At 43.1% G+C, this 27,646-nt stretch overlaps 1 protein-coding gene across 4 annotated transcripts in view; it reads right to left on the reverse strand.

Annotated features, from left to right (window-relative positions):
• LOC114317669 (arginine--tRNA ligase, chloroplastic/mitochondrial-like) overlaps positions 1-26,265 on the reverse strand; it is a 53,350-nt gene extending 27,085 nt beyond the window's left edge. For all 4 annotated transcript variants that reach the window (XR_014366740.1, XR_014366741.1, XM_082925326.1 and 1 more), the window contains exons 1-5: positions 26,139-26,265; positions 23,916-23,979; positions 19,786-23,783; positions 19,567-19,643; positions 18,373-18,457 (exon numbers count right to left, since the gene is read on the reverse strand). The gene's annotated coding sequence lies outside the window, so the exon portion shown is untranslated. The remainder of the gene's footprint in view (positions 1-18,372; positions 18,458-19,566; positions 19,644-19,785; positions 23,784-23,915; positions 23,980-26,138) is intronic.
• Positions 26,266-27,646: the final 1,381 nt, after the last annotated feature.

The following is a 27,646-nucleotide window of genomic DNA, read 5'->3' on the forward strand; positions in this document are numbered from 1 at the left end:
TGGTCGCCTCTTTGGGACAACCTCAGTACTTAGACCCATACTTAATTTGGGGTTTAACTTCTGACCCTCTACAAAAACAGAACGTAGCGGCTAGAAGTAGTGCTGAAGCTGAATTTAGATCAGTGGATCATGGAATTTGTAAAGCTTTGTGGATCGAGAGATTATTGGAAGACTTAAAAATTCCAAGAACATCACCAATGGAAATTTACTGTAACAACAAGGCAGCAAATGCAATTGCACATAATCTTGTTCTTCACAACAGAACTAAGCATGTGGAAGTCGACAAGCACTTTATCAAAGAAAAGATTGAGAAGGGATTGATCTACATGTCTTATAAACCCACTGCGGAATAGATTGCGGATGTTCTTACAAAGGGACTACACAAAAGGCAGTTCGACCACCTAATCTACAAGTTGGCCATGGAAGACATAGTCAAGCTAGCTTGAGGCGGAGTGTTGGAAATGGGAAGAAAATAATTCTGTCAGGATATGGCTAAACTCTTTAGGATATCGCAACTGTAAATATCTAGATTTAGTCAATACTATAGAATAGGAAAGTTTATATTTAGAATTAGAATTAGTAGCTAAATAGTAGCTAATCAGTCCTCAAAATCAGTACCTAATCAGTCCCTTATTTTATGCCATGTATATCTCCTATTAATAGAGGTGATGTGTGTACATTGTTTAAATATGAGAATAAGAAATATTATTCTTTCTAGCTTTCATTCAAAATAATAAAATCCAGTTTTCCAACTAGTACCAAGCATGTAGATTTTGAATTTCTAAACAAATTTAATTAAGGCATTTCAAAATGGCCTATTTGACTGATCAATAAATTAATGGAAGGAAAATAACACGGTGCAGCTGATAATAGAGTAAGTAGAACTTCAATTGGCGAACAATAATGCAAGACCCCAAATGTTCTAGCAAACACTCACATGGGTGTTGGTCCCACACCCATGTGAGTGGTAAATTTTTTGGTAAATTTTTTCGTATCCCTAGGCGTTTTGCTCATTGGTGAAATATGGCAAGAGACGAAAACCACAAAAGAAAGACACGAAAAGGAGCATAATGTAACTACTAGGGAATCCTGAAAAACAAACTCACTTGGTAAGTCAACGAGAGATGGAAATAAGCTGAACAAATGATCCAAAAGACATCAATGCTGGAAACACACTTAGAAACGATTTTTCTAATCTTTTTGCGCTTGAGAGGAGATAACTCCAACCCTCGAAGATGTTGCCATCCTTCTGCGCATGAGCACTCGTGGAGATCACCCCTTCAATCCAGCAACCCTGACTCCTGCACAACAAGTTTCTGTCACTTCCCTTCAAGAAGCCTTTCGAGAGGAGCGGAAGTATTGCTCTTGGTCTGATCTTAATACGGGAGAACTACTCTAGGAGAGGCCCAAGAGGGACAAAAGCACTTATCTTTCTGGCTAAAGCAGTTCTTCAAGGACCTGCAACCAGCTGTGGGCGACATCACAGAGGAGAGTCGCAACTCCGTAGTTGGGCCAGGCTACCGCGGCGACTTGTACTTGGCCGCCTTCGTCAGTTACTTCATTTTTTTTTTTTGTTCTCCCCAGCAACCTTGCTAAGAGTATTAACCCTTTGGTGTTCCCGTTGGCTATTAAACTTTGCAGCGGCAGCCAAATCCCTTTGGTCCCCCTCTTCTTGGGGAACTTATACTTCCGCCTTGATCTCATCCATTCGGAGAGGGAGCGATCCATGGGCCCGCTATGATGTGTAGAGCACTTTGTACACACTCAGTTCTCGACCGCTTTCTTCTATAATAGATTCCCAGCCACGGGCCCCGTCCCTAAAGAACATGAGCCTTTTTCACAGACGAAGTCCCTGATGCAGAGCGTCGTCCTGTTCTAGATGCAAAGGGTCGACCTATCACGAGGCAAGTGCGCCACTCCCTTCCTCCATCACATCCCTCGGTGGTCTGGTCGTGGCACCAACAGACTCTTTGCAGATTATGTAGACTGCATGGAGGAATGTGTGTTCCGCCCTTTCACTCCGCTTCTTCCAGGCATTTCTGTGGTTGCATTCTATTTTTCCGAGGCTCGCCATGTTGAGTTCTCCCTCGACAGTGTCCAGGCCAACTCCCTTTTTATTGCTGCCATGATACGCCCTGGATTTCTACCCGTGGGGAACGAGGAGGGCATGTCTAGCGTAATCTATCGTCCGGACAGGGTCCCTGAGCAGTTCGGCACAGATTAGGGCGTCCCACATGCCCCTCCGCTTCAAACTGATTACCACCAGAGCTTTCAGCGGTTTGCCCGTGATTATACCGCTCTACTTGTGGAGGGCTTAGGCTTCATGGAGCTTTCCTCACTTGGAAGAGAGGGCATTTTTACTCTGACAAAAAGGTTGTTCTGCCACCGCAACCACAACTCTTTCTTCTACTTTTGCAACAGTGCTCCCGTAGTCCCTACGATGGAACCCATCCCGCAGCCTAACTTATCTCTTCATCTGCCCTCTAGCCGAGGGAAATAAACCAGTATATTCTATCGCTTCAAGCTTCTATCCCTCCCTATCGTGGAGAAGCCTCACCCGTCTGGGGCAAATTGCTGCCCTCCAAGTCGGCACGACAGTTACGGACGACCCGCTCCAGACTAAGGGCAGCCCAAGAGGCAGCGACATCAGTTGCCGAGGCACGTGCCTCACCAAGTAGGAAGAGACTCCGAAAGGTACCCATACTTAGAAAATATTTTGCATTGCTTCCTTGGACTTCTTACATTTACTTTGGTAATCACATAACCTTTTTTCTTTTCAGGGCCCACCGTCCATACCACCGGACCCGGCCCCGGATGTTCTTCTACTGCCATCAGAATTTCCACAGATTTAGATGACAACGACGACGACCTTCCCATTGCTACAAGGGTCACAAGGTTCAGGACCCGCGGTGCAGTACTTCCAGATGTTGAAGAAGAACCAAGTGTTGGGGCCGCACCAACTATTTTGGCTGAGCCAGTTGTGAAGGCGGCAGAAAATGAAGTTCCCCCTACTGTGAAAGTTGTTGCGGGCGGCCTAGTTGCTAAGGGTGCAGAGCCTCCAAACCCCGCTGATTCTGTGCACTCCGACCGTTCCTCTGTCGGCGGAGATGATTTTTTCCCTGAAACCCCAAGGAGAGATAACGACATGAGAGAGCCGCTAGAAGTTGCACCACTTCCCTTTGGAGCTGCATCTGGTGGTTCCACCCAGTCCACTGAGTCTCCATTGGTTCAGCAGACCCCACTTCCGAACGCCCAAGTGGCCGAGGAGAGTGCAGGTGTAGCGGCTGCTTCCACTGTTCCTACAGTGACCCCTTTAAATTTGGACAGACTTGTAGAGGTAACTGTCATTTTAGCCACCCACACTGTTACTGCTGTCATTGGGACCTCTGACCCAGTTGCTTCGGCAACCTCTGAACAGCTGGCAGACTTCAACCCCACTCACTTTCCAAAAATGCCAGCTGACCTTGGGGTATCCCAAGATTTTTATACTGGGATGGATACCACTGCTGTTCCAGATCTAAACACTGGAGACTACCAGATGGATGACCTCTTTTCAGAGCAAAATGACAGTGCAGGCAGCTTTAGTCTTTCTCGTGAGGCTAGTTAACCCGCTCGCCAACGCAGCATCTACCCAATCCAATGCTGCTGGGCAATCATCTTCAGTGGAAGTGCATCGTGCTTAGACCTTTGGTCGCTCCACCAGTCTCCCTCCAGTGATTGAAGCAGGCAAGAGTGTGAGGGAATCCCCTTAGCCCTCATAGAAAGTTTCTTTTCTATGTTATTGGGTCTCCTCTGTAGCCGCTCCCACTCTCGCCCCGCATCCAGGCGCCGCACCCCTGCACCTTTACTGCTTTTAACGTTCCTTGATCTATGGTGTAGACAGCACTGCTGGAGTCACTCGCCAGCTTCATTCGTGACCTTGCTACTAAGAAGATTGTGACAACCCCGAGCAAGTTCGTGGAAAGTGCCAAGGCAAACCTGAGCGGCTTTGAGAGGAACGGTTTGAACCTAACGTGGATGAGGATAGGCCACAGGCAGTCGATGGTTTCCTCGAGCATGCAGACAACGTGGCGATGATAGGGCCAATTCTGAACCCATCATCTACTCGTCAACTTGTAGTACCCGCTGCTACTTGCCTCAGCAACTTTGCAGAGGCCTTCCCATCTTGGTGACAACTTGGGAATTGGTTGCCCCCGCATGATTGCGTCCACTGCCTTCCATACCAAGTCCCCTTTATTGAACTTCTTGTGCTGAACAGATTGATTGTAGGCACGAGCTATGGATTGATGATACTTTTCCATTGCCCGCGAGGCCCGATCTCTTCTTTCTTCAGCTACCTCTATGTCATTCATTCTGCTGTCAAGAACTAAGTGCGCTGACATAGCCATTCTTGCTAAGGGTACTGCTAACTCAACTAGTAACAAAGCTTCGGACCCGTACACTAGGGAAAATGGGGTTGCCTGAGTTGGCTTTCTCTTTGACAGTCTGTATGCCCAGAGTACAGACCAACACTAATATGGTTGTCTCCAGCTGGAGCCACGACACTAACACTATATTTTTGGCATGGGAGGAGATAACTCCAACCCTCGAAGATGTTGCCATCCTTCTGCGCTTGAGCACTCCTGGAGATCACCCCTTCGACCCGGCGTCCCGGACTCCCGCAGAACAAGTTTCTGTCACTGCCCTTCAAGGAGCCTTTCGAGAGGAGCGGAAGTATTGCTCTTGGTCTGATCTTAGGACTGGGGAACTACTCTAGGAAAGGCCCGAGAGGAACAAAACCACTTATCTTTCTAGCTGAAGCATTTCTTCAAGGACCTGCAACCAGTTGTGGGCGACATCACAGAGGAGAGTCGCAACTCCATAGTTGGGCCGGGCTACCACGGCGACTTGTACTTGGCCGCCTTCGTCAGTTACTTCAATTTTTTTTTTTTGTTCTCCCCAGTAACCTTGCTGAGAGTATTAACCCTCTGGTGTTCCCTTTGGCTGTCAAACTTTGCAGCGGCAGCCAGATCCATCTAGCCCCCTTCTTCTTGGGGAACTTATACTTCCGCCTTGACCTGATCCATTCGGAGATGAAACGATCCATGGGCCCGGTATGATGTGTCGAGCTCAATGTACAAACTCAGCTCCTGACTGCTTTCTTCTATGAGAGATTTCCTGCCACGGGCCCCGTCCCTAAAGAACAAGGGCCTTACTTCATAGACTAAGTCCTTGATGCAGAGCGTCGTCTTGTTCTAGATGCAAAGGGTCGACCTGTCACGACGCAAGTGCGCCACTCCCTCCCTCCCTCGCTTCTCTCGGTGGTCTGGTCTTGGCACCAACAGACCCTTTGCAGATTATGTAGACCGCATGAAGGAGTGTGTGTTCCGCCCTTTCACTCAGCTTCGTCTAGCTGTGGTTCCATTCTATTTTTTCGAGGCTCGCCATGTTGATTTCTCCCTTGACAGTGTCCAGGCCAACTCCCTTCTTCTTGTTGCCATGATACGCCCCGAATTTCTACCCGAGTGGAACGAGGAGGGCAAGTCCAGCGTCATCTATCGACCGGAGAGGGTCCCTAAGCAGTTCGGCACAGAACAAGGCATCCTACATGCCCCTCCGCTTCAGACTGATTACCACCAGAGCTTTCAGCAGTTTGCCCGTGATTATACCGCTCTACTTGGGAGGGCTTAGGCTTCATGGAGCTTTCCTCACTTGGAAGAGAGGGCGTTTTTACTGCGACTAAAAGGCTGTTCTGGCACCGCAACCTCAACTTTTTCTTCCACTTTTGCAACAGTGCTCCTGTAGTCCCTGCGAAGGAACCCATCCCGCAGCCTAACTTATCTCTTCGTCTGCCCTCTGGCCGAGGGAAACAAACCAGTATATTTTATCGCTTCAAGCTTCTATCCCTCCATACCGTGGAGAAGCCTCACCCGTAAGGGCAAATTGCCCCCCCTCAAGTCGGCACGACAGTTACGGACGACCTGCTCCAGATTAAGGGCAGCCCAAGAGCCAGCGGCATCAGTTGCCGATGCACGTGCCTCACCAAGTAGGAAGAGACTCCGAAAGGTACCCATACATAAAAAATATTTTGCATTGCTTCCTTGGACTTCTTACATTTACTTTGGCAATCACATAACCTTTTTTCTTTTCAGGGCCCACCGGCCATACCACCGACCCCGGATGTTCTTCTACTGCCATCGGAATTTCCTCAAATTCAGACGATGACAACGACGACGACCTTCCCATTGCTACAAGGGTCACAACGTTCAGGACCCGCAGGGCAATACTTTCAGATGTTGAAGAAGAACCAAGTGCTGAGACCGCACCAACTACTGAGGCTGAGCCAGTTGTGGAGCCTGCAGAAAATGAAGTTCCCCCTGCTGTGGAAGTTGTTGCGGGCGGCCTAATTGCTGAGGCTGCAGAGCCATCAAACCCCGCTGATTCTGTGCACTCCGACCGTTCCTCTGTCGGCGGAGATTATTTTTTCCTGCGACCCCAAGGAAAGATAGCGGCATGAGAGAGCCGCTGGAAGTTGCACCACCACCCATTGGAGTTGCATCTGGTGGTTCCTCCCAGTCCACTGAGTCTCCATTGGTTAACCAGACCACACTTCTGAACGCCCAAGTGGCTGAGGAGAGTGCAAGTGTAGCGGCTGCTTCCACTGTTCCTGCTGTGGCCCTTCTAAATTTGGACCGACTTGCAGAGGTAACTGTCACTTTAGCCACCCACACTGTTACTGCTGTCTCTGGGACCTCTGACCCAGTTGCTTCGGCAACCTCTGAACAACTAGCAGACTATACCCCACTCACTTTCCGAAAGTGCCAGCTTACCTTGGGGTATCCCAAGATTTTTATACTGGGATGGATACCACTGCTGTTCCAGATCTGAACGTTAGAGACTACCAAATGGATAACCTCTTTTCAGAGCGACATGACGGTGCAGGCAGCTTTAGTCTTTCTTGCGAGGCTAGTTCACCCGCTCGCCAACGCTGTATCTACCCATTCCAATGCTGCTGGGCAATCATCTTTAGGGGAAGTGCGTCGTCCTCAGACCTTTGGTCGCTCCACCAATCTCCATCCAGTGATTAAAGCTAGTGGGGGTGTGAGTGAGTCCCCTCAACCCTTAGAGAAAGTTTTTTTTCTAAGTTACTGGGTCTCCTCCGTAGCTGCTCCCACTCTCGCCCCGCATCCAGGCGCTGCACCCCGACACCTTTACTGCTTTTAACATTCCTAGATCTTGTTACAAAGAAGATTCTGACAACCCCTAGCAAGTTCGTGGAAAGTGCTGAGGCAAACCTGAGCGGCTTTCAGAGGAACGGTTTGGACCAATTGTGTATGAGGGATAGGCTTCAGGCAGTCGATGGTTTCCTCAAGCATGCAGACAACGTGGCGATGACACGGCTAGTTTTGAACCCATCATCTACTCGTCACCTTCTAGCACCCCCTGCTGCTTGCCTCACCAAATTTGTAGGGGCCTTCCGATCTTGGTGAGAACTTGGGAATTGGTTGCCCCCGCATGATTGCGTCCACTGTCTTCCATACCAAGTCCGCTTTATTGAACTTCTTGTGCTGAACATATTGATTGTAGGCACGAGCTACGGATTAATGATACTTTTCCATTGCCCGCGAGGCCCGATCTCTTCTTTCTTCAGCTGCCTCTATGTCATTCTTTCTGCTGTCTGGAACTAAGTGTGCTGACATAGTGATGATGTTTATGGACACCCCCGCCATCAAGGAAAGCACGCTTGAACTCTATATCATTGATGTATGCTGTGACAAAAAGATGACGATTATGGAGAAATGGGTATGCTTTGTCTGCCTCTGAAAAAGTAATGGCCCCATAAGCTTCCTGGATGCGCCGAGGCGCATACACTTTAGCCTCGGCAACCTCATCATGGTGCACTTCAAAGATATTAATGAGGGCTTTTGTTGCTTCCAACCTGGCGGCTTGGCTCAGCCCCAACTGGTCAAAAAAGACGCGAAACTTAACAGAGTTTTGCAAGGCCTGGGCATTAGCATCCTCTGCAAATTTTGCCTCTACAGGTACCGTCTCAGGGAGCTAGCCGGTTGCAATTTCTTCTAACTCATCATAGTAAGACACCATATGCACTTGATCACGCACAGGCCCGAGATAGCCAATCATATATGTACATTCTTCCCCTTCCCCTTGTGGTTAGGATAAGGGTCCTTCCGCACATCATGGTTACCGGCATCTTTGAACTTCAGCTCATTTGCGTCAACTTTCTTCTTGAAGATACTTTTTCAAAGTCCAACAGTCCCTAGTAGGGTGTCTGGTGCTTCTGTGATAGACACAATAATCCGAGCTTCCTTTGTCCTTCTTGGTTGGAGGGACGTCAACTGGAGGCAAGGTAACTTCACCATCAACTACCTATTCTTTAACTAGAGCCTTAACATTCTCAAGGCTGCAAGAACATGGATTTCTGTCCTCATAACTCTTTCTCCTCCGAGAGGACGTTGCCTCCCCTTGCGAGCGGCTCCCTCCTGCAGAGGTTACCGCAGCAAATCTGCTACTGCGAGGGTAGCGGAGGCTGTCACGAGATCTGTGCAAGGGACCAGTGGTACTGAGGTTCCTAGCTGCCTCAATCAAGGCTGAAATGGTAGGCAGATATTGATTCACCAAGAAAATTTTGTAGTCGCGTATGGCACCCCTCCACACATATGCTAACTAAATGGCCTCATCCACTGGTTCATGACAGTCAATAGCCTTATCTTGGAACCGCTTAACATAGTCCACTATATCTTCACCCTCCTTTGGGACATCTCGCCCAAGGGTGAGGATTGTAGCTTTCTCTTGAACTTGGAAGAACTTCGTATAGAACTTGTTCACCATCTCCACCCAACTCTTGATCGAGTTAGGAGCCAAGTTTACCACCAGAGGCACCTGGATCGAAGCCCGAACCTCAGGGAACAGGTTAGGCACTAGGTTTGGGACTGCTACGGGCGGAGGTGCTTGCGCTGGAGCTGGTCGAGAAGCCATGGCCATAATAATAGCCTCAGAGAGAGTTTGCAAAGCTGCCAGGATCTCCCTCAGCGTATCCTAGAGTGACTAAACTGCCACAATCACAACACTGTGGTCACGGTCCTCCACATGTGCTGCTCCGCCATTTGAAGAGCCTTGCTGAACTTCATCCACTGCCATTTTTTCTAGTGAGGTGTGTAAACCACTGCGGGTATGAACCATCAACAAAGCAACCTCCCCAGCAGAGTCGCCAGAAATACAAGGGGGTTCGAGGTTAGAGAAGGTGATTAGGAGGCAAAACTATGCTAATGGTCCAAGAATGGTGGAAGTGGCTTGAGAATGAGCAGCAACAACTGTCTGGAATTTGGAGAGTGTGCAGCTGGGTGAGGATGAAGCAAGTAGCTCAAGAAGAAATGTATGGCAGTGCCAAAATGGGATAGTAATGCCTTGGGGCCTACTATCAGCGCCAGGCATTACCCTCTACTTGCAGAGGGGAAGCTTTTCCCAGAGGCTGCTATCACCTTGGCGGGATGTTCCCAACGAAAGTTGGTTGCGGCGGCAGTAGTTGCTATTGGAGATGGCGGCGCCAACAGTGCCAATGCAACTTAGGCACCTCTGCAACTTGGTTGCTTCGGTTCTCTCCTTCCCTCAGCAACTCCAAGTGGCGACGGAACCGAGAATATTTGGAATGGCGGCCCTAAGATAAAGTGCTTCCGCAACTTGGTCGTCGCAACTATCGCCTCTGCAACTTAGTTGCATCGGCTTTCTCTTTCCCTCGTCAACATTGGATGGCGGCGGAGCCGAAGATATTAGGAATGGCGGCGCTGAGGCAAAGTACCTCGGCAACTTCCCCGCTGCATGTATTCCGTCTGTAACTTGACCGTCGCATGTGTTCCCGCTGCAACTTGACTCGGTCATTTTCCTTCGTGGAGTCTGTTTGGTCCCTTGGCGGGTCGGACCTACTCCGGCCCACTGTTGGTCCACTTCCCTTGGACTTTAGCCCATGCTCCTTTTTCATTCCTAGTCGCCTCTTTGGGGCGACCTCAGTACTTAGGCCCATACTTAATTTGGGGTTTAAATTCTGACCCTCTACATTTGCCCCCTGCCCCAGTGGGCGACACGTTCCTGGTTTCCTGCGCGTGCATGACGCCAGCAAGTAACCCAAGGGTTGCGTCGGTTCGGTCAGAAGTTGTGTCGGCTCTTAAAAGGATCACCCTCTTGACTGACGGGTCATAATGGGCCTAGGGAAGCGTGTCGGCGCCCTTTTGCTACTTTCTTTATAAACAGCGCCCTTGGGTCCACTGGTCCCCCACTTCAGCCCAAACACACTTTCTGTCTCCTTGTCTTCTTCTCTTTCTTGTCCCCACTTTCCAAAGTCATTTTTACTTTTCTTTATACTTCCTTACGGCCAGCATAAGGTTTCTACCTGACAGGGCTGACCCACCCCCTACTGAGTGGAGGAGAGCGTCACACTTCGGAGGGCTAGTTGACCCTTTCTAGAAGGTCGTTGACTCCTTCGTTCCTGATGCCCTTCATTTGGAGGAGCCTCTGCTTCCTTTTGGTGAGGCAGCTTTGGATGATGCTAACATGGTGAACCCAGTATCTCTGCTGCGGTTTCGCGTGGAGCGTGGTGACTTTCCCCATTCATACATCTACTATCGCACTCACTCGGGCCCTCCAATAGGCTGGTCCCTCTGGGTTGATGACATCATTGCAGATGGTGGCTTCGAGCAGCGATTGCAGGATGTTCGTCTCTACAATGCCGTTTCGATTTCGGGGAAGTTATTAGTGCGCAAAGTACAGACCAACATTGATATAGTTGACTCCCGCTGGAGCCACGACACTCACACCTTTTCTTTGGCACGGGTGGAGATAACTCCAACCCTCCAAGATGTTGCCGTCCTTCTGCGCTTCAGCATTCGTAGAGATCGCCCCTTCGATCCAACGTCCCTGACTCCTGCACAACAAGTTTCTGTCACTGCCCTTCAAGGAGCCTTTCGAGAGGAGCGGAAGTATTGCTCTTGGTCTGATCTTAGGACTGGGGAACTACTCCAGGAGAGGCCCAAGAGGGACAAAACCACTTATCTTTCTACCTGAACCATTTCTTCAAGGACCTGCAACCAGTTGTGGGCGACATCACAGAAGAGTCGCAACTCCGTAGTTGGACCCTGCTACCGCGGCGACTTGTACATGGCCGCCTTCGTCAGTTACTTAATTTTATTTTATTTTTGTTCTCCCCAGCAACCCTGCTGAGAGTATTAACCCTCTGGTGTTCCCTTTGGCTGACAAACTTTGCAGCGGCAGCCAGATCCCTCTGACCCCCCTCTTCTTGGGGAACTTATACTTCCGCCTTGACCTCATCCACTCGGAGATGGAGCGATCCATGGGCCCGCTATGATGTGTAGAGCTTTGTACACACTCAGTTCATGACCGCTTTCTTCTATAAGAGATTTCCTGCCACGGGCCCCATCCCTAAAGAACATGAGCCTTTCTTCACAGACAAAGTCCTTGATGCAGAGGGTCGTCCTGTTCTAGATGCAAAGGGTCGACCTGTCACGAGGCAAGTCCGACAATCCCTCCCTTGCATCTTTCAGTGGTCTGGTCTTGGCACCAAACAACCCTTTGCAGATTATGTAGACCGCATGGAGGAGTGTGTATTCCGCCCTTTCACTCAGCTTCTTCCAGGCATTTTTGTGGTTCCATTCTCTTTTTTCGAGGCTCACCGTGTTGATTTCTCCCTCGACAGTGTCCAGGCCAACTCCCTCCTTACAGCTGCCATGATACGCCCCGGATTTCTACTCGTGTGGAACGAGGAGGGCATATCCAGCGTCATCTATCGACCGGACAAGGTCCCTGAGCAGTTCGGCATGGATTAGGGCGTCCCATATGCCCCTCCGCTTCAGATTGATTACCACCAAAGCTTTCGGCGATTTTCTCGTGATTATACCGCTCTACTTATGGAGGGTTTAGGCCTCATGGAGCTTCCCACATTTAGAAGAGAGGGCGCCTTTACTCCCAGTAAAAGGCTGTTCTCGCACCGCAACCTCAATTCTTTCTTCAACTTTTGCAACAATGCTCCCGTAGTCCCTGCGATGGAACCCATCCCGCAACCTAACTTATCTCTTCGTCTGCCCTCTGGCCGAGGGAAATAGACCAGTATATTCTGTCGCTTTAAGCTTCTATCCCTGCCTACCGTGGAGAAGCCTCACCCATCTGTGGCAAATTGCTCCCCCTCAAGTCGACACGACAGTACGAATGAACCGCTCCAGACAAAGGGCAGCCCAAGAGGCAATGGAATCAGTTGCCGAGGCACGTGCCTCACCAAGTAGGAAGAGACTCCGAAAGGTACCCATACTTAGAAAATATTTTGCATTGCTTCCTCGGACTTCTTACATTTACTTTGGTAATCACATAACCTTTTTACTTTTAGGGCCCACCGTCCATACCACCGGCCCCGGATGTTCTTCTACTGCCAACGAAATTTCCTAAGATTCAGACGACGACGACGACCTTCCCATTGCTACAAGGGTCACAAGGTTCAGGACTCGCAAGACAGTACTTCCAGATGTTGAAGAAGAACCAAGTGCTGAGACCGCACCAACTACTGAGGCTGAGCCAGTTGTGGAGCCTGCAGAAAATGAAGTTCCCCCTGCTGTGGAAGTTGTTGCGGGCGGCCTAATTGCTGAGGCTGCAGAGCCATCAAACCCCGCTGATTCTGTGCACTCCGACCGTTCCTCTGTCGGCGGAGATTATTTTTTCCTGCGACCCCAAGGAAAGATAGCGGCATGAGAGAGCCGCTGGAAGTTGCACCACCACCCATTGGAGTTGCATCTGGTGGTTCCTCCCAGTCCACTGAGTCTCCATTGGTTAACCAGACCACACTTCTGAATGCCCAAGTGGCAAAGGAGAGTGCAAGTGTAGCGGCTGCTTCCACTGTTCCTACTGTGACCCCTCTAAATTTGAACCGACTTGCAAAGGTAACTGTCACATTAGCCACCCACACTGTTACTGCTGTCGTTGGGAACTCTGACCCAGTTGCTTTGGCAACCTCTGAATAGCTGGCAGACTTATACCCCACTCACTTTCCGGAAATTCCAGCTGACCTAGAGGTATCCCAAGATTTTTATACTGGGATGGATACCACTGCTGTTCCAGATCTGAACGTTGGAGACTACCAAATGGATGACCTCTTTTCGGAGCAAAATGACAGTGCAGGCAGCTTTAGTCTTTCTCGTGAGGCTAGTTAACCCGCTCGCCAACGTAACATCTACCCAATCCAATGCTGCTGGGCAATCATCTTCAGTGGAAGTGCGTCGTCCTTAGACCTTTGGTCGCTCCACTAGTCTCCCTCCAGTGATTGAAGCAGGCGGGAGTGTGAGGGAATCCCCTCAGCCCTCAGAGAAAGTTTCTGTTCTATGTAACTGGGTCTCCTCTGCAGCCGCTCCCACTCTCGCCCCGCATCCAGGCGCCGCACCCCTGCACCTTTACTGCTTTTAACGTTCTAGGATCTATGGTGCAGACAGCACTGCTGGAGTCACTCGCCAGCTTCATTCGTGACCTTGCTACTAAGAAGATTCTGACAACCACGAGCAAGTTCGTGGAAAGTGCCAAGGCAAACCTGAGCGGCTTTGAGAGGAACGGTTTGGACCTAACGTGGATGAGGGATAGGCCACAGGTAGTCGATGGTTTCCTCGAGCATGCAGACAACGTGGCGATGATAGGGCCAGTTCTGAACCCATCATCTACTCTTGTCAACTTGTAGTACCCGCTGCTGCTTGCCTCAGCAACTTTGCAAGCGCCTACCCATCTTGGTGAGAACTTGGGAATTGGTTGCCCCCGCATGATTACGTCCACTGTCTTCCATACCAAGCCCCCTTTATTGAACTTCTTATGCTGAACAGATTAATTGTAGGCACAAACTATGGATTGATGATATTTTTCCATTGCCCGCGAGGCCCCATCTCTTCTTTCTTCAGCCGCCTCTATGTCATTTTTTCTGCTGTCTGGAACTAAGTGTGCTGACATAGCCATTCTTGCTCAGGGTACTGCCAACTCAACTAGTAACACAGCTTCGGACCCGTACACTAGGGAAAATGGGGTTGCCTGAGTTGGCTCTCTCTTTGACGTTCTATATGCCAGAGTGCTATCAGTGCGCAAAGTACAGACCAACATTGATATGGTTGTCTCCTGTTGGAGCCGTGACACTGACACTATATTTTTGGCATGGGAGGAGATAACTCCAACCCTCGAAGATGTTGCCATCCTTCTGCGCTTGAGCACTCCTGGAGATCACCCCTTCGACCCGGCGTCCCGGACTCCCGCAGAACAAGTTTCTGTCACTGCCCTTCAAGGAGCCTTTCGAGAGGAGCGGAAGTATTGCTCTTGGTCTGATCTTAGGACTGGGGAACTACTCTAGGAGAGGCCCAAGAGGGACAGAACCACTTATCTTTCTGGCTGAAGCATTTCTTCAAGGACCTGCAACCAGTTGTGGGCGACATCACAGAGGAGAGTCGCAACTCCGTAGTTGGGCCGGGCTACCAAGGCGACTCGTACTTGGCCGCGTTCGTCAGTTACTTCATTTTTTTTTTTCTTCTCCCCAGCAACCCTGCTGAGAGTATTAACCCTCTGGTGTTCTCTTTGGCTATCAAACTTTGAAGCGGCAGCCAGATCCCTCTGGCCCCCCTCTTCTTGGGGAACTTATACTTCCGCCTTGACCTCATCCATTCGGAGATGGAGCGATCCATGGGACCGCTATGATGTGTAGAGCTCTTTGTACACACTTAGTTCCAGACCGCTTTCTTCTATGAGAGATTCCCTGCCACGGGCCCCGTCCCTAAAGAACATATGTTCTTCTACTGCCATCGGAATTTCCTCAGATTCAGACGACGACGACAACGACGGCCTTCCCATTGCTAAAAGGGTCACAAGGTTCAGGACCTGCAAGGCAGTACTTCCAGATGTTAAAAGAAGAACCAAGTGTTGGGGCCACACCAACTACTGAGGCTGAGCCAGTTGTGGAGGCTCTAGAAAATGAACTTCGCCCTGCTGTGGAAGTTGTTGCGGGCGGGCCTAGTTGCCGAGGGTGCAGAGCCTTCAAACCCCGCTGATTCTGTGCACTCCGACCGTTCCTCAGTCGGCGGAGATGATTTTTTCCCTGAGACCCCAAGGGAAGATAGCGGCATGAGAGAGCCGCTGGAAGTTGCACCACCTCTTTTTGGAGCTGCATCTGGTGGTTCCTCCCAGGCCACTGAATCTCCATTGCTTCAGCAGACCCACTTCTGAACGCCCAAGTGGTAGAGGAGAGTGCAAGTGTATCGACAGCTTCCACTGTTCTTGCTGTGACCCCACTTAATTTGGACCGACTTGCAGAGGTAACTGTCACTTTAGCAACCCACACTGTTACTGCTGTCGCTGGGACCTCTGACCCAGTTGCTTCGGCAACATCTGAACAGCTGGCAGACTTGTACCCCACTCACTTTTCGGAAGTGCCAACAGACCTTGGGGTATCCCAAGATTTTTATACTGGGATGGATACCACTGCTGTTCCAGATCTGAACGTTGGAGACTACCAGATGGATAACCTCTTTTCGGAGACTACCAGCCGGCAGACTTGTACCCCACTCACTTTTCGGAAGTGCCAACTGACCTTGGGGTATCCCAAGATTTTTATACTGGGATGGATACCACTGCTGTTCCAGATCTGAACGTTGGAGACTACCAGATGGATAACCTCTTTTCGGAGCGACATGACGATGCAGGCAACTTCAGTCTTTCTCGCGAGGCTAGTTCACCCGCTCGCCAACGCTGCATCTACCCATTCCAATGCTGCTGGGCAATCATCTTCAGGGGAACTGCGTCGTGCTCAGACGTCAGGGAACAGGTCAGGCACTGGGTTTGGGACTGCTACAGGCAAGGGTGCTTGCGCTGGAGCTGGTTGAGAAGCCATGGCCATAATAGCCTCAGCGAGAGTTTGCAAATCTGTCAAGATCTCCCTCTGCGTATCCTGGAGTGACTGAACTACCTCAATCACAATACTGTGGTCACGGTCCTCTGCATGTGCTGCTCCGCCATTTGAAGAGCCTTGCTGAACTTCATCCTCTGCCATTTTTTTCCAGTGAGGTGTGTAAACCACTGCGGATATGAACCATCAACAAAGCAGCCTTCCCAGCGGAGTCACCAGAAATGTAAGGGGGTTCGAGGTCAGAGAAGGTGATTAGAGAGGCAAAACTATGCTAATGGTCCAAGAATGGTGGAAGTGGCTTGAGAATGTGCAACAACAACTGTCTGGAAGTTGGAGTGTGCTGCTGGGTGAGGGTGAAGCAAGTAGCTCAAGAAGAAATGTATAGCAGTGCCAAAATGGGCAGCATATTTTCCCCAAATCCCCAAAATTCCTCTTATTGAATCATGAGAAATGGGTCCTATTTATATAGGCTTTTCTTTGGCACCAAGAGAACACCAAGTGGCCAAATAGAGAGAGGACATGTGTCCTAGAGGATCAGATGGAATATTCTGCCTTGAGCCACCATGCTGAAGGTGCCACGTGCCCTTCTGCATGTACTGTGTACTATCTGTTTGCCTCCGCAGCTACCTTTTTGAGCTTCAGCAAGTGTAGTTGCGACGGGAGTGTTTGGCGCTGCAACACCCCCTTGAGCCTCAACAAGTGCAGTTGCGACGGGAGCGTTTGCCGCTGCACTTGCCTTCTCAGCTCGAACCTCAGCAAGTGCCACTGCAGCAGTAAACTTTGCTACTGCACTTGCCTTCTCAGTTTTACTTGGCCACTACATGCATTCTCAGAACTCCATTAGTCTGCTGTCGACAATGTTCGTGCTCACCGCAGCGAAGCCTTCATCCTTAGCCACCTAACCACAAACTCCCCAGCTTTCCCGGGCGAAGGCCACAGCCAAGCCTGCTATCAGCCGTGTTGTGCCTTAGTACCAAGCCCAAGGGGCTTCCTTAGTCCTGCCGGTGTGACTAAGCCAGGTTTATGACCTGGCTACCCTACTCCCATCTTCGCGGGATCATCGCGGTAAATTGGTACCCTGGGCCTGCTATCAGCTCCAACCAATAAGTCTCGGGGCTTGCTATAGTAATGTCTTGAGGCCTGCTATCAACACCAGGCATTACCCTCTCCTTGCAGAGGGGAAGCTTTTCCCAGAAGCCGCTATCATCTTGGCGGGATGTTCCCTCTGTAAGTTTGGTTGCGGCGGCAGTAGTTGCTGCGGTAGTCATTACCCTCAACTTATATCTATATTTTTTTTATGTTGTCCATGATACACTTGTTATAAATAACATTATTTTTTTGATGTTTCTCGAAATCAATCGTAAAAACTTGCATGAAATATTTTTGTAAAAATTTTCGATATTGTAATTAATAAGTGCCTCTAATTTAATTTTCTGGCTTCGTCACTGGCGGTCAAAGCCTTTTTAAGAAAGCTGTGGAACTCTCTCGTCTCCACATCGCCGGCGTCGCTTTTTCTCCCGTCGGCACTCCTTAGGATTTGGCGACGGCACTCTACAAATTGAATTGGCATCCTGGGGATGTTTCGAAGTTTAACTTGTCGGATCTGAAAGAATATGCGAGTAATTTGGAAAAATAGCAGTCCTATTTATTGATGTCTCTTGAAGAGATGAAGAGTAAGAGAGACAATTCAAGGAAAGGAGATGATGAGGAAGTTGAATTCACTTTTGAAGAGCTCATGTCAGATGATTTGGATGTTGTTGTTCAGTTGTCCGAAGCAACGAAAAATAATGAAGAATGTGAAGCGATGGTGAGAGAATTGCTAGATCATGATCATGACTTGTTTACATTTCAAATGCACTTAAATGTATTTTTTAGATGCACTTAATTTAAATATATTTTGTTTGGATTTAAATTTTTTTGTGTAGATGAAATACGCAAAGTGCTTGATAAAATAAACGATTCAGATTATGGAAACGGGGCATGTTGTAGGGCCTCATGGGCCAAAATGATGCTCTCTAATCCAAATTTTGAAATGAAAGGGATCTTCCTCTTAATTTGATTCCCTACTCCCTATGAAACCTCTTAAATTAAAGAGAGAGAGAAAAAAAGAATCACAAATGTAGTTATTTTATATGAGGGAATTCTCTCCGATCCACTCTTAAATTAGAGAGTGAAAAAAAAAACACAACCACTAATGTAGTTATTTTATATGAGGAAATTCTCTCTGGTCCATAATTTAAATTGAAGAGTGCTATTTAGTCTTATGAGGTCTGTCATAGATCTCGTTTTGATAATTCGAACTATTAAAGATGTTGAACATTTCATTTAATATTTCGTGAACACAGAAAAATTATATCGATTTAATAATCATAACCTATTTAATTTATTGCATTTGTCACAACGAAAAAAAAAGGACAATTGTAATCTATTCAATTTAAATTAATTTTACAAACCTGTATCTCAGCTCTCCGAAAGCGAGCTATGCTCCTTCCTCATGCTCCAAAATAAAGAAAAAATAGACGAATTTCCTGAGTAAAACTGTAGAATAAAAGAACAATGCTTACATTAGCACATATGTAAGCATAATGATGAGGGGAAGAACTAGGAGAGTGGCAAATATCAAGCACAAAAAATACTTCAACATTCCAAATAAATAGTAACTGCAAGTTAATAACACCTGCAATAAATTTATGGTCATTTTTTTCCATTTTTGTTTGGTTCTGTTTTGAATGAGAACCATCATGGCTCGAGCTTTGACAGCTTCTTAAGCTAGACAAGGTCACTTCTTTTTCTTTTTTTTTTATAACAAAACAACTAACTCATTGCAGCAAGCAAACATATAAATTCTTCTCAAAGTAAGTATTTTCTCCGTCCAACCTAAACGACGCATTGTCCTCAATGTAAAAAACAAAATCACAAAGGTTAGGAGATTACCTTAAATAATGAACCATGTCTATATATATATATATATATATTTTTATTTTTTTTTGAGCGTCAACAAAAATTTCATTAAAAAAGTAAAGATGAACTATGAACCTGCAAGGGATTATTGCCAAAAACACAAGGGAAAAAAATTACAAACGAAAAACTAACAACTCCTAAAAGTAACATTGCTTTTATTATTATGTTTATGGGTCTTGATAAATAGGATCTTTTAATTCAATGGACTCCTCTCCTCTTCAGGTGGGAAATTCTCCAAAACTGGTTTAAAACGTTGGCCAATCACTTTAAAAACATTACCATTCCTCGGATTTTCAATCTCAACGGCCCCATGAGAAAAAACAGTTTTAACTATGAAAGGGCCGGTCCATCTAGATCTCAATTTACCGGGAAACAAATGTAGTCTACTTTTCTACAAAAGAACCTTTTTGTGAAGGCTCAACAATTCATTTGAGTACAAACAATATTAACATTAAAAACATATTATATACAATGACACGGGGAGGACAAGTCAATCAACTAGGGGCCCTTTTTTCTTTCAAAACAGCACCCCTTTTCTGCTCCATTATCTACAAAAATATGAAATCTTGCCTTTAGGCAATAGCAATATTATCTTTTATTCGATAAAAAGCTACAAACACAAGACCGTTGTGAGTAAAAAGGTATATCTATTATGTAGAGGGTTAGAAAATTAAGATAAAAATTACCATCTTGTTGCGCTGAATTCGAGCAGCCCATGCACCGTTGACAACATTGCGGTCAGATCTAGTGTTCTTGCTATTATCTAAGTCACCCAATATATATTACATAAAAGGAACAAATAAGGAACAAAAGATGGGTAGTAATTAAACGGAAAAACAAATAAATATTTGAAGAGCAAAATCAAAATATAAAAGGACTGGAGGTACAATGAAATCTTGTCTAACCTTTGAGAGAGGTTTTGTGGATGTTATGAGATGATTTCAAAGCAAACCGAGTCTTATGGGCCTGGTTGAGCAATTTATATTGTTGATGGCTCAAATGTAGTTTTTCTAAAAATTTAAATTAAATGCATTAAATCACAATTAAATATAAATTAAGAGAATGAATATAATATCCAAAATTCCTAGAATAACTACGTAATTTTAAGCATTCATCACACCTCCCAACTAGCTTTAATTGTAGAACCTAGCAATTAAGGCGACTAAAATAAAATCAAAAATAAAAATAAAAGCAACTACTCTAAACCACTTCCGCAAGAAATCACAATTGAATTTAGCACATGCAACAAGCCCTTAATCCAATAGATTACCCCTCATGGACGAGTTAAAGTCTTGTGTTTCCAAAGATGTTACCCACAAACATCCAAAAATTTCTTTACTAAAACGACTTCTTTCATTCTCATGCCAAGGTTAAAGAACCAGTCATGAATTTCACAACCTTAACAAGATAATCAATCAAAGTTCAAAAGACTAGCAGCAAGTAAAGATATCGCATGACATTCAAAATTTGGAGTGTGTGAAAAAAGTTCAACCAACACAGACACAACTTTAGCCTTAAAGTGAAATATAACCCAAATCTCTTTTTGAAACATGCTTCGACTCAAATCTCACTAGTTATTGCACTCAACAAATAAATCACTCAGAATATGGTGCAAAAATTGCTCTCAATATATGCGAGTAGAACAATGTAAATCAAAGGCAAAATATCCCGCATACTAATTTTTTGAAAAACGCTAATATGAAAGAGTAAATAAATAGTCTCATGAATGGAATATCAAATACTGAGAAATAAAATTTCTAAAAATGTTACCCACAAACGTCAAAAATTTTTTTACTCGAAGGATTTCTTTCGTTCTCATGCTAAAGTTCAAGAACAAGTCATGAATTTCACAACCTTAACAAGATAATCAATCAAAGTTCAAGACACTAGTAGCAAGTAAAGATCTCATGACATTCGGAATTTGGCGTGTGTGAAAAAGTTTAGCCAACACATACACAACCTTAGCCTTCAAGTGAAATATAACCCAAATCTCTTTCTGAAACATGCTTCGACTCAAATCTCACCAGTTATTGCACTCAACAAATAAATCACTCAGAATATGGTGTAAAAATTACTCTCAATATATGCGAGTAGAATAATGTAAATCAAAGGCAAAATATCCCGCATACTAATTTTTTGGAAAAACACTATAATGAAATAATAAATAAATAGTCTCATGAATGGAGTATCAAATACTGAGAATTAAAATTACCACACCATCACCCCAATCCATCATGTCCACTTGTAAACTATACCACACTCAAGATCAAATAGGACTTTTGTTTGGTTGCAATGCTTGGGTTGAAGAACTACGAAAAAATAATAAAAAGCCAAAGTTGAATAAAAAAAAGGACGTCTGAGAGACAATTGGCATAAAAATAAACACAATTAGAGCATTATTCCAAATGCCTTGCTCTTTCTATTACTTTTCTTTTTGTCTTTTTCAACTTCCTCCTTCTGCTTTTTTTTTTTTTCTTTTTGTTTTTTTTCCCTTCGTTGAACACAATTTATTTCTTCTTCTTTTTTTCAGCTTTTCTCCTTTTTTTTTCTTTTTTTTTTTTCCAAACAAATTTGCCATTGTCAAACTCAAATAATCCCGACATATCTACAAAAGTAAAAAGAAAGTATGGGTTGTGGGGTTAAACAAAGAAAGGCTAACATAAAGGCTCAAATTGGTTTCTAATGGTTCAAGAAGTAATAATAAAAGAAAGAAAAATAAATAAAAGGCTCAAAAAAACAAAGATGGCCTAAAATCATCTCTCAAGAATTAGTATGGTCCTTAAACTTTCATGATCTCAAGGGAATAAAAGTGTCATAACAAATTGATTTATTCTCAGCATTCAACCAAAATGAAGAAATAATGAGACTAAACAACAAATTAATGTCCTTCCAAAGAAAATTAAGAGTAGATGTATAGTAACCCTCCAATAAATGATTGGCACAAAACTCACAGGGTGAAAAGTCTCCACTATCATTCTTCAAGATTTTCAAGTCATATCCACTTATCAACTAAAAATCATATTCATGTGGCTAAAGTGCAGTGCAATTATTTCCAAATACGAACGCATGAAATACTTTAACAAAGTAGCTAGCATATCAAACTTCAACACAATTTCTCAAGTTAAAGCAATAAAATACTACAAGTATGCTGAATCATTCAATCCATAGAACAATACATTACCATGCACACCTTTTTTTCTTTTTTTAAACAAAACAACAAACTCATTGTAGCAAGCAAACATATAAATTCTTCCCAAAATAAGTATTTTATTCCCCCAACCTAAACGATGCATCATCCTCGAGGGAGTAAAAAGTGTGATAACAAATTGATTTGTTCTCAGCATTCAACCAAAAATGAAAAAAAAATAATGAGACTAAACAACAAATTAATGCGCTTCCAAAGAAAAATTAAGAGTAGACGTATAATAACCCTCCAATAAATGATTGGCACAAAACTCACAGGGTTAAAAGTCTCCACTATCATTCCTCAAGATTTTCAAGTCATACCCACTTATCAACTAAAAATCATATCCATGTGGCTGAAGTGCAGTGCAATGATTTCCAAATATGAACACACGGAATACTTTAACAAAGTAGCTAGCATATCAAACTTCAAAACAATTCTCGAGATAAAGTAATTAAATACCACAAGTATGCCCAATCACTCAATGTATAGAACAAAAGAATAACATGAGCACTAAATTTTTATTTTTTTTTAACGAAATAACTAACTCATAGCTGCAAGCAAATATATAAATTCTTCTTAAAATAAGTACTTTCTCCCCCCAAACTAAACAATGCATTGTCCTGAATGTAAAAAATAAAATCAAAAAGTTAAGGAGATTACCTTAATTGATTAACCATGTCTATATGTGCCATTGCCTGCAAGGGGTTAGCACCAAAAACACAAAGGAAAAAAAATACAAACGAAAAACTAACAACTCCTAAAAGTAACATTATTTTGAATAACATGCACAAACCGGATCATTGGAAATTTTGAACAACTTTTTGAATGGAGTAAAGGAAGTTGGAATCGTTAATCTCTAATTATCTAAAAACTACGAAAAGGGTGTTTTTGGTTTCTATAACGCTCCACAACAAATGAAACACAAAATTCCAACAAAATCTCCACAAAAGAAGAGATAAAATTGCATAAGATAATACATGTATTAGCAGTTCACTCTTTGCATGTTTTTTCCACATGAAACTATTGACAAAGTTTTTTTTTCCCACTTTTCCTTCCATTTCTTTTTCCCTTCTCATACAAGATCCTCCGGATGCTTATCATGAAATATAGCCCAAATTATTGGAAAGGAATTTCCAAACCTCACACATATGTTGGAACACTATAGCAATCGCAATCAAATACTTCACAGGGTCAATATAAATGAATTATATATTACATATATATATAACACCACGTATATCAGTATAACTAATTGCCCTATTTTTGTTTCATCACAGAGTAGTTGAAAAAGGCATCATTTCAATACATTATGTAAACAAAATCCGATGAACTACTCAATTCTCAATTCAACAGCACACCCAATTTTCAAACAACACAATTCAAATAATTTTGGTGGAAACTCATATTAAATTGTATGAATCGAATCGTGCATCATACAATTCTAACACCATACTAGTTGGAACCTGTAAAAGCCATGTCAATAGAATTATTTTGATCAATTACTCATGAAATAAAATATCCATTTCCAAGGAATTGTAGCAATGTAAGTGAATTTATTCTTCAGTGATAACTGAGATTAGAAATTACATGGTTGTCGACTCTGCTAGCTGGTGCCGGAGGCAAGACGAGATCTGCTTCTAGATCAGGTTGAAGATATGCAGGCACCCCCATCACCTTCTGTCTCCATGCCCATGTTAGCTTCCCAAGAATCACGCTCTGCATCACAACATCAAAAAGGATAAACGAAAAAAATAAAAACTAAAAAAAACTAGGGCCCAATTTAGTCTCCATTTCCAAGCAATGGCAGCAACATAAGTGAAGGAATCCTTGAGTGATAACTGAGATTACCTGGTTGTTGACTCACTGCTCAGTTGAGGAATTCTTTAGTCTTCATCACTTGTGTTACTACTCGCTGCTCAGTTGCCATTGAATAAAAAAAGGTCTACATTAATCGCCCAAAAAACACATGGATTTATTATATATAGCCCAACAGACATTAATTATGTAGCAACTACCACCAATAAACTACTAAGTGAATTTTTAGACCATGTTGTTGTAGAAGTTAGACTAAAATTTCGAAATCTTAACAACAGAAAACTTCTAACTAATTTCCCTACATTACTCCCTCAGGTATGATTTGAGATTGGCATGATTCTTTGCTTAGGATTTAGTTTCTTTATTTGAATGAATTTTCAGATTTAGAAGTAGAAAATAAGAAATATGAAACATGGATATCAAATATTTTGGTAACTTATCCTCCTGTAACATCAGTCTTGCATTTGTAGTTTTCTCCATTATTGCTAAAGCTCCTGAAATGTAGAGAAGCAAGTTCCTCATGTCATCTTTTGTTCTATTCTTAATAGATATATGTAATTTATTTTATTGGAATTGTCTTAGTTATAATTCGTGTAATTGTTGTGTCCTCAAGATATTTGTATATGACAAATGCTAAAAGTGTTGGATATTGGGATTGAAATAAAGAAGTGTCTTGAAAATAGGTCAAACAGTTAAAAGAAGTGCATTAATTTCAATAAAAACTGCATTGAATTTAATAACAAGTCTTGTGTTTTCAAATTTATTTCTGGTCTACTTTTCGTGTCCTTGAGGCACTTGTTAACAAGACCCTTCATATATTGGTATTCATAATTATAGTTTTATTTTATTTTCGTCCTGTCAATGCTACTTCATAAATAAATTTTGTTCCTTATGTGATGCCACATCTTATTTTGTATGTTTAAAGTTATTATGCACCTTCCCGACCTTGTTGGAACAAAATATGGTATAGTAATTTCGTACTGAAACTAATTGAGCTTAATGGAGATTTGAACAACTACACGCATATGTTTAATTTCAAAAAGGAGGATCTAAAAGAATCCTTAGAGCCTGGTGTCAAGAGAAAATTGAGAAACTAATTGGCATGAGTAGTATTTTATTTTTGAGTTACGACTTATGTCTACAAATTGGCTTTCCTACTTAACAAAACAAATAAAAATAGAATCATCTTTACCAACTCAAACATGAATGAATGAAGGTCCTCATACTAGGATCAGCATCATGTACAACCACCTCTCCAAAATAAAGAAAAAATAGACGAATTTCCTGAGTAAAACTATAGAATAGAAGAACAATGGTTACATCATCACATATGTAACCATAATGATGAGGGGAAGAACTAGGAGAGAGGCAAATATCACGCACCAAAAATATTTCAACATTCCAAATAAATAGTAACTACAAGTTAATAACACCTGCAATCAATTCATGGTCATTTTTTTTCAAGTTTTGTTTGTTTCTTGTTTGGTTGAAGGGCTATTTTTTATAAAATTAAACTTCTAAATAACTGAAAATCTCAGCGGTTGCCTCGCCCTCAATCTCCATCAACATCTCCAAATTACATGGACTACACTAACAGGAATTGCAATGTATGTAGAACTCTGAACATGAAGTAAAAGCAAAATTAAATAAGATGAGACAAAAACAATACACATTTTTTAACAAAGGAAAAGTGGGGACATGCATATAGGAGTCACCCAAAAAAAAAAGAAGCAACAACATTATTTAATGGGAATTGCATTTTTATAACTAAAATCTATGGCGGTAGTGATGGAAAATTATTTGTACATCCACAAGCAAAGATGTAGGCAAGTTGCACCCTGCCATGACACAATATACATTGAATGCTTTGATTTTCAAGTTTTTCCAATAAAAGCCTCAGAGTAATACCAAAACAAAACTTGTCTCAATTCTACTAAAATAACTTTTTTACCTCATAAGAGAAAATTTGGTCTATAAATAGAGTAGAAGTTTTCACTGTAAGTAGGGGAACCAATGCATATATTAAAGCTGAAACACATAATAAAGCTAAAACAGAACATGAATTTCAAAATTACTATACAGAGTGAAAACATTGTGACATGCATCAAGAATAGAGTCAGAGTGAAAATATTGACATCATGCAATGCTATAGCAAAATACACATCAAGAGAGAGAGGAGAGATAGTGACAGTGGTGATTAAGAGTTTGATGAGGGTGTGTGGTCATAAAGCAATCAATGGATAGAGAAATCAATACCAGTAAAAGAAGACCACTAGAGGTTTGAGATTGAGAAATCGAAGCCACTGAGCATTGAAAAACCTTGTTAAGTTGCAGATAAACCCTAGCTATGAAATCTTCAACACACTTCATGAAGCTTGTTCGCCTGATCATATTGAAATCACATAAACAAAAATAATCACAAGAATAATCAAGCAATTTTATACACATTTCAATTAATCTCAAGCAATTTGAAGCAAAATTTAAGCAATTCTCCATCATCAGAAAGACGATTTCAAAAAAAGAAATAACTAGATTTCAAGATACGTGATGGATTTCAAACGATCTCACACTTCTTCTTCGTCTACTTCGTCTTAGGGTTTGAGTGTGGTTTAGGGGGTTTCTGCTGCTTCGTCTAAGGGGTTTTTTGTGCTTCGTCTTCATGTTCGCCATCAAAAAGACGATTTGAATGAGTCAATTTCAAAGGTTTTGGGTTTCTCAAATGGATAGAAGCTAGAGAGATCGAAAGGGTTTAGGTTTATGGAGAGAGAGAGCAACGATGGAAGATAATAGAGGGAGAGAGAGGCGTCAAAAAACAAAGGAGTGAAAGAGAGAGGAGACCGTTATAAAACCATAATTTTGAAGCGGTGGAAGATTAGTGAGAGAGAGGGGTCTAGAAACAAAGGAAGGAAAAGAGAGTGAAAGTTGTGAAACCCTAATTTTTAACACGTTACCTTGGGGGTAAGCGGAAGCAAGCTTCAACCAACCAAGCTACCTTAAAATGTTGATATGGGACTGAAATTAATAATTTATATATATTTATATACTAGTGTATGCCCGTGCCTAAAGGCACGGTATAAATATTGTTGAGATCAAAATGAAGTCATAATTTGTACGTATCATGCAAAATTTTGTAAAATCTGTAACTTTTTTTGATAAAAATACTAAAAAACTATAAAGAAATATTCATCTTATTGATTAAAATATAATTAATCTAATTTGTTGCGCAAAAAAAAATTTTGAGGTCAAAATATAAATAGATGGTCTGTTTGGTTTGGATTTTCAAATAATTTTATAATTAGAGTTTGGTTGTATATTTTGAAAATAATTTTACAAATTTGAAATTCAAAACTTATTTCGTTTACAGCTTTCAAAAATAATTTTTAAAATTTTCAATCTGTATTTTATTACTTTTAGTAAACTTTTTAAATATTTTAATCAACATTTTTTACTTTTTCAGATCCATTCAATCTGAATACACTTAAAAATTATAAAATTTAGAGTAATGTTATAAAATTTACACTTAAAAATTTTTAAAATAATTTTCACAAATTTGAAATAAAATTTTATAATTTTGCATGAGTTATGAATTTTTATGTATTTTAAGTATTTGAACTCGAATTATAGTAAATAATACATTTTAATTATTTTTTTATATTTTGTATAAAATAAATACTAACAAAAACAAAAACATAATTTGTTCCCAAGAGAGTGAGGCGACGATGGCCGTGGCCGCGACGGACAACAAAACACACTTTGTGTCCAAG

This window comes from Camellia sinensis, chromosome 4 (assembly GCF_055761805.1).
Source record: "Camellia sinensis isolate YWXY chromosome 4, ASM5576180v1, whole genome shotgun sequence".
NCBI classification, from domain to species: Eukaryota; Viridiplantae; Streptophyta; class Magnoliopsida; order Ericales; family Theaceae; genus Camellia; species Camellia sinensis.